Source organism: Lepus europaeus, chromosome 3 (assembly GCF_033115175.1).
Source record: "Lepus europaeus isolate LE1 chromosome 3, mLepTim1.pri, whole genome shotgun sequence".
NCBI lineage: Eukaryota > Metazoa > Chordata > Mammalia > Lagomorpha > Leporidae > Lepus > Lepus europaeus.
Window position 1 is genome coordinate 112,489,632 of NC_084829.1, and position 6,194 is coordinate 112,495,825.

A 6,194-nucleotide genomic window follows, 5' to 3' on the forward strand; every position below is an offset into this window, starting at 1 on the left:
ATACCTAGTATTTAAAGCTAAGCTTGTTCAGGTACACAGCTAAAATCAATCACAAGGTATGACCTACAAATGCTAGCGAGGGAAACTTTCAAAGTAAGTTCTGCAGGTATTAAACTTCATCTTATATAATGAAGTCAACATGTATACCTGGCAAAGTCAGAGCTTTTATGTTTTATATTTTATGTTTGTATTTATTCTTCATTTAATTTTTTCTTTATCAAAACATTATTTTAAAATTTTTAACAAAACATTGTTTTAATTTTACTGAAGTACAATTTACATAAATTAAATTAACAATACCTCAGTGAGGTTTTACATGTGTGTCCTTTTATAACCACTGCTCAGACCCAGCTATAGGACAATTCCAGTGCACTAGAACTTCCTCCAAGCTCACTGACCCTTTCCCACCACTTTGCTGACCTCTGTCACATTAACAGCCTTAATATGTTCATAGAAGTGAATAATATGGTAGTATTCATTTTTGGCTTTTTTCTGCATTTTTATATTTGTTCAAGCTGGTTGGCTATGGCTATTCATTCTTTTTAATTTTTAAAATGCTACTGAAATTAAAGATTAAAACAATAACAGAAGATGAAGATATTATGATTATAACCCTTCAGTCATTCAGTACTGCATATAGGATGTTAATGGTGAATGTTAACCACTGGCTTCATAAAGAGGTTTGAAACTGAGCAATAACTCTGGGATGATATTCATCATCCTCATGGACCTCTCCACTGTTATGGCACTGTCTTTCTTGTCTACCAGTTCTACCTGATCCATTTCACCAGTCTCTGCTACTTCTTTCATCTTTGCTCGTTTTTCCTACAAAGTTTATCAGGACAGAGAAAGCCATTTGCAGGAAAGTTTATCTTAAGTAAGTAAGTGATCCTTTTCAGATGGTCTAAAATAATGACCTGCCTTCATTTAACACACATGTGATATCACTTTGCTTGACAACTTGACCTAGGGATGAGAAATGATGACTCTGGTCCTGTTGTCAATAATAATTCCAAAATTGTATGTCCATCCATATGAACTGGTCTAGTTCTAATTGAATACAAACATCGGGGCCCTTCTGACCTAAAACTATGAAAACATCACCTGGCTCCAGTCCTAGCTCTTGGTCTCTTTCACCATAGAATGCTATTTCGTTTGGTCATTTTTCATGTCTTTTATAATATGAGCTTTCAGAATCTTCTTTTGACTTATCTTTCCTCTACTCTAGCTTTTCTATCTGTCTTTAGGATTGTTCCCCATAGTCCTGGTACTCCAAACACAGAGACAGTTAGCTGAACCATTTCAGGCTCTACCTGATAGATTCTTATTTGTATTCCAGTACCTCAGTGATTGTGACAACATTCTACTCCTTTTTTACCTCCTTGGCCTTCAGATTCATCACAGATCATATTCGTGTGTGGACTAGTTTTCTTGTTGCACCACTGTGGGAATCTTCTAAGGTGACAACTCGTGCACAACATTTTCCCTTCTCCTTTCTGCATCCTTCCTCCTTTTCCAAAAATCGTATCAAAGGTGTCCATGGGGATTCAAAACTACCACCTACTCTATCCTCTTTAATTGTTGGGTCTCTCCCTTTGCCATATAATTCTATTTTTCATCAAAAGACCACTTAATAAAATTGAGAAATCTTTTTAAAATTTTCTCCTTCATTTGGATTCTGGGTAGTACTTCAAGATGTTCCTATAAACATTTTTAAACTTTACCTGGGAGGTATTAGATTTCACCAAAAAAACATATTAACTGGTTTCTTTACTGTTTTCTTCATCCAGGGTGTGGGCCAAGACTAATATTGGGGAGCAGTAATGAGCTTGGGAAGCCACCACTGCTTTATATCTCACTAAACATTTTGGAAAATTCTCTTATATAAGTTCTTAAAAGGGGAGGATTTGAAGCTAGAAGGAAGAGATATGACAGCAGAAGATGCAGGGGAGACTGTGAGTATGAGTAGGATTCTATGTCTTTGCTGGTTTGAAGATGCGGGGAGGGTCTGTGACAAGGAATTCAGGTGGCCTGAAGGAGCCAAGAGAGGCTTCTGGCTCTCAGCGAGGAAGGAAACTAGACTTCTGCCCTAAAAACACAAAGAGCTAAATTCGATCATCAACCAAAATGACCTTGGAGGCTAATTTCTCTCTAGAGCCTCCAGAAAAAATGAACCCCAAAGACACCTTGGTTTTGAACTTAGGAGATTCCAAGTTAGAGGTCTCAACTGTGGCACCAAAACTGAGACTTCTGGCCTATAGAATTGTAAGATAATAAATTTGTCTATTTTCAAATGTTTGCTTATTTATTTGAAAGACAATATGACAGAGAAAGAGAGAGGGAAAGGGACTTGGGAGAGAGAGAGGAAGAGCTTTCATCTGCTGATTCACTCCCCAGATATTCACAATGACCGGGGCTTGGCCAGGCCAAAAACCAGAATCTGGGTCTCTATATGGGTGGCAGGAACCTGTATACTCGGGCAATCATATTCCCAGGTGCATATTAGCAGGAAGCTGAATCAGAAGTAGAGGTAGGACTTGAACCCAGGTATTCCGATGTGGAATGAAGGCATCCCAAGCAGTGGCTTAACTAGCTCTACCACAATGCTCATACCCGTGTGTTTTAATTCACTACATTTATGGTAATTTTTAGTGGGATCAATGGGAACCACATATACATACCAAGTCTTGGAATCTTACATGTGCACAATATCTAAATTTGGGCTGGTAATGTTTCAAATATTCAGAAGTTACAAGTTTTTAGTGGCTAAATTGGAGAATACAAATCTAGACCATGGGAAGTCAAGATGTCTAGGAAGTGTTTGGTTTGTAGGCTAATTAATCTCACTGTGTAGAGAGAAAAGAGGGACAAAGAAGGGAAGGATTTGGCAAATTCTTTTTCTATCCTGCCTTATGTGAATAGGGCAGTCTTGCCCATACAGACAATAGACTAAATATTGCAAACCAGACTTTCTAAATTTATTGGACTCTGATATTTTTTCTTTCATTACCTTCAGTCTATGAATACAGTCTATCTTTAAATTTTTTTTTTTTTGACAGGCAGAGTGGACAGTGAGAGAGAGAGACAGAGAGAAAGATCTTCCTTGTGCCGTTGGTTCACCCTCCAATGGCCGCCGCGGCTGGCGCGCTGCGGCCTGCACACCGCGCTGATCCGATGGCAGGAGCCAGGTGCTTCTCCTGGTCTCCCATGGGGTGCAGGACCCAAGGACTTGGGCCATCCTCCACTGCACTCCCTGGCCACAGCAGAGAGCTGGCCTGGAAGAGGGGCAACCGGGACAGAATCCGGTGCCCCAACCGGGACTAGAACCCGGTGTGCCGGCGCCGCAAGGCGGAGGATTAGCCTAGTGAGCCGCGGCGCCGGCACAGTCTATCTTTAATATTCCATTTTGTCTAAGATAACTTTTGGAGCAATCGGAAGAAGAGTTAGTTGTTATTCTCACTTGAATGCTTTATGCTTAAGAAGGAGCATCTGTGGTTCTCTTCCAGCATTGTGGGGTGGGGAAGGGGGTGTTAGAATAACCATAGAAGATCTCCAGGAGAAGTATTATGTAGGTTGATTTATGATTCACATGAAGGCTGTTACTCTTCACCAGAGATTTTGTCTTTCAATATCTACCTTCCGAGATTTATGTTTTATTTTTATTAAGAAGAGTAACATGTTTTGCAATTCTAATTATATTTCATATTAGGCTTTCAAAAACATCTTTTACAATCTTCCCTAGTACGTGAGAATGAGTAAGTTTGCCCTATAAAATTTAGTGCAGAAATCAACTATTGTAAACTCGGATCATTTTAGGATGGTTTTAGCAAACAGCTATCAGTCTGAACTGAACTTAAAGGAAAAATGGAACCTGGACCAGAAAGGAAAAGGGGGAGAGCTTTCCAGGCCGTGGTGACCAATGAGGGTAACAGGATGAAGATAGAAAAGTGAATGGTGAGTTGATAGGGTAACAGAAAGTCTCTTTCAGCTATAACAAAAAGATGCCGTAAGGAAAGCTTTAGTTGGTGTTAAACAGTGAAATGTCGGGAAGCTCTAGATCTGTACTGTTCAATATGGTGAGCAGTAGCCACATATGGCTATGAAATAGTAGAAATGTAGCTGATCAAATTAAAGGCATGCTATTAAATGCACACCAGATTTCAAAGACTTAGTGCAAAAATTCTATAAAATATTTCATTAGTAATTGTTAAAATGATAATATCTTGGAAACATTGCATTAAATAAAATGCACTAAAATTATTTTTACTTTTTAAACCTTTTATATTATGGCTACCAGAAGATTTTAAATTACATATATGGCTCACATTGTGTTTCTGTTGAACATTGATGTTTTAAACCAAGTGCTTCTCCTACTGTACAGCATTTATGAATCACCTGGGACTCTTGTTAAAGTGTTCCCAGATGTACTGCTCCAGCTGGTGCTTGGACCACACTTTGAATATCAGAATGATGATTCACAACATTGTCTGCAACATTGACCCGTTTAGGAACTTTTAACACCTCAGTGACCAGTATCCTGTACCTCAAGACAATTAAAGTAGAATCTTTGATGACGTGATTGGAGTACCAGTATTTGTTATAGCTCTAGGGGATTTTAACAAATAGCAAAATTGAGAACCACTATTTCAGATGTTCACATCAGAAAGATGTGAACTACTGTAAAGTTTATCATATGGAAAGTGGGTAGGAGCACCTAATTTTCACTAGTGAATATTCACTTAGTAGGTGAGTAATTCTACTCATGGTGATTTGTATCATCCTTCCTGCCTGCCTTCACAAAGCTTGGGAACCAGTTGCAGAGATAAGAAAACTACTTACATACCTTCAAAAGCACCATAGGATAGGTTCACCATGAGTGGTATAGATATTAAGGGTCATAGGACTCTAGAAAAAAAAATATGTAATTTTGAGTGGAATAATTAGATTTTCTTAGAAGAGATGATATACAAGATGATTTTCAACTAGGCAGGCATACAGGTTAAAACTGATCAGATTTGTGAACTGGAAGACCATGCCTTCATCACGCCCCTGTGTGACCTCATGCCCCTACCTGATGCCTTTGCCATGCCCCTGTGTGGCCTCATTCCCCTACCTGGCCACACCTGGGTGCCCACCAGCCAATCAGGTTAATTAACCACTCCCCTTTGGAAGTGGGTTAAAGCCGGGCCACAGTGTGGCCCGGCCTGCTCTTCTTCCTTGGCCTCTTGCCAGGACAGGGCTTGCTGTAGCCCTGCGCCTCCAGGGCGCATGGCCTTCCGCCATGTGCTCTAGGCTTCCTGGCCTAGATGCTCATCCATGTGGCTGGTTCCTGGTGCTTGGTATGAACCCCTATTCACCTCTCTCCCCTAAATAAAGCTCTCACTCTCCTATGCATCTTTCTTACTAAATAAAAGTTTAAAACGTACCATGCTGCCTCGTTTTTCTGTGCTGGTATTTAGAATTCTTCTCTAAATATTAGGCAAGAACCCTCTCGGGCTTATTAGTATTGGGGATTTAGTAATAAGCCTGTGGTGAAATCGTGAGGCACCCCAAATTCCGGTAGTACATGTGGCACCCTGGATAGCATTTCCAGGGAACTTTAAGGGCCACATTCCAGTGTAAAATTTAGGGGGTCTTGTCCGATTTCAATTTGATGCAATCATTATCAAACCTCAGGTTGCATGAGAATAATCTGGAGTGGCAAGGTAAGTCCACTGTTGTTACTCAGCGTTGCTAATGTCACCCCTGAAACACCAAAGTTCCTAGTGGGAGTCTTGATTGGCTGAGTCCAGGCCACGTGCAGAAGCCTCATTTACCCAAGAGCCATTGGTACAGCTTTTCACCAACATTGCAAACAAAAAGATTTTGCTCAAAAATAGTAGTTAATTGCAATGCCACTCAATCTACCTGGAAATATTCGGACCTACTTTTAACCCCCTCCAAAAGGGAAAAAAAAAGACCTGTCATGACACAGCAAAACCAAAGACAAATAAGCAAAACAATCCACCACAAGTAGAACTATTTCAAAAGTTGATATGTACAAACAGAAGCTTGATTTTAGACAAGAAGTAACACTGACTTTCAGGTTGCTAAGTTTGAGACTATAGTTTTAAATCAAATAGAGATGCTTTTGTAGTTAGTTCAGCCAAGCAAGGTTGCTTAGATGTCATCTCCTTCGAGGTAGAAATAGAAGA

At 39.8% G+C, this 6,194-nt stretch overlaps 1 pseudogene; it reads right to left on the reverse strand.

Annotated features, from left to right (window-relative positions):
- Positions 1–670: 670 nt before the first annotated feature.
- LOC133756633 (dnaJ homolog subfamily A member 1-like) lies at positions 671–5,812 on the reverse strand (annotated as a pseudogene).
- Between the last annotated feature and the right edge of the window lie 382 nt (positions 5,813–6,194).